This window comes from Apteryx mantelli, chromosome 3 (genome assembly GCF_036417845.1).
Source record: "Apteryx mantelli isolate bAptMan1 chromosome 3, bAptMan1.hap1, whole genome shotgun sequence".
NCBI lineage: Eukaryota > Metazoa > Chordata > Aves > Apterygiformes > Apterygidae > Apteryx > Apteryx mantelli.
In genome coordinates, this window is record NC_089980.1 from 102,546,775 (window position 1) to 102,548,703 (window position 1,929).

A 1,929-nucleotide genomic window follows, 5' to 3' on the forward strand; every position below is an offset into this window, starting at 1 on the left:
CCTAGTGTTCTTTTTATTCTTTGGGAAGAAATCTCCAGTTGCCTCCCTTTCTTATTTAAAAAAAGAAAAAAAGCCAAGCCTCTCTACACTTCTTCAATTTTTAAGATTGAATACAAAAAACTCTATATGCTAGTTAGAGTAGTAGTCCAGGCCTGCGCTAAGCACTGCTGCTACTCTTGTGATAGGCTTGCTACAGTCAAATAACAGGAAGCTGTTCTCTGCATGATGAACTTAATCTTGGAAGAAGATTTAAAATAAGTTTTTCTGTTTTAGGTGATGGAAAACAGAGGGCCATAACAAAACTGGCAGCTTAATTAGAAGGAAAGTCATTATTGTTATTTAGTGATACATAATAGCCCTGCATAATACTTCTGATTTGCTTTCTGATGCACCCCGTTGAAAAGTCTGTTAATCTAGATATTACGATCATGGGAATTTTAACTGTCTGAACTTTTTCTAAGCATTTGTCAATTTATGGTTTATCATTACTGTGAGGAGGGATTTTGTATAGTCTCATCATTTTATGTGTGGATAACTGAGAGATTAGTTGCTTAATCCTACCTAGACAGGTGGAGTTCTTGAAATGACCATACACGACACTAATTTAATCTAGACCTATGTGTCATTAGACACTGATACCTCTCTGGACAAGCTTATTTTAGGAGAGCTCTTTTTACTAAATACCTAAAATGTAGGTAGAAGTTGTGTCCTTAAATTATTTGGACAATATCCCAACCTAATAATTTTGGCACAGAATTCCTGGGTCAGCTTGACCAAATTAGGAGATTCAGTTCAGTGCCAGAGTTCTGTTAGAAGCTTTTAACAATAAAAATCCACTTGGGTGAGGTTTAATGAAACACACTATCCTGCTGAATCACTGAACATTTCTAATTTTAAGAAAGTGCTTAGTAAATGTGATGCTTTTCAATCTTTTTCGTCTTTGAAAACTTGACACTGCAATGCAGGAAAATTTTCAAAGCAGTGTGGAAAGTTGTAGACCACATTTTCCTTTAAACTGGAATGGTGGCACTTTCAATCTCTATAGCTGGGGTGTTTGTGTGTAGGCAGCTGGTGAACTGCAGAACACCTTCAGGAAGTATGTACGCATTTCAGTTTTGAATTGTAACTCGAAGGTGCCAGATGCTGTATCTAGGCCATGAAGAAAATCGCAGTCATCAGTATTAAATGATCGGCTGTGTCACACTTGTACACAGGGTTTGGAAAGATCCATAAAGGTGGTACTTGTTCTTTGGGGAAGTAACAGGGAGTTCAGAGTACATAGAACAAGTACCTTTTTTTTGATCAGGAAGGATGAACTGTTTTTAAGTTTAAAGAAAGCGGGTACATCAGAAATAAGACTTAATGAATAATCAAAAAATGTAATCCTTGTGTAGTGAAAGATGCAGCTTCACTGAGTTTTAGATGATTTCTCGTGGCTGTTACTTTCTGCATCTTCCCTGTCCCTGGTTGACCTTGGGCTAATTGCACGTCAGCAAAATGTTACAGTTGACACTTTGACTCTTCAAATGGCAAAGGCAGCTTTTTCTGAATTAAGAACTGTGCAGATGAGACACAAACATGTAAGGAGGTGCTGATGGAAAATTAATGCTTATGCTGTACAGCAGTGAAAATTAAGCTGTTTTGTTTTGCTACATTTTGCTCAACTCTTAAAAATTTGAGAATTTGACAGACATTGGGTCTGTTTATAATTTCATAACTACAAAAAGAAAAAATAGGGAAAGGAGGAAGAATAGCAAGAAAATAAAGGTCCCTTATGTTAGAAAAAATACATCAGACATTTAAGAGTTTGATTTCTAGTGGAATGGGGAAAGTTTTTTTTTTTTAATGATGTTTGGTGTTTTTTTTTTAATGTAGTCGTAGAAGGGAAAAATAAGATTACTTAAATGCTGGAGGACACTCAAGCAAAAG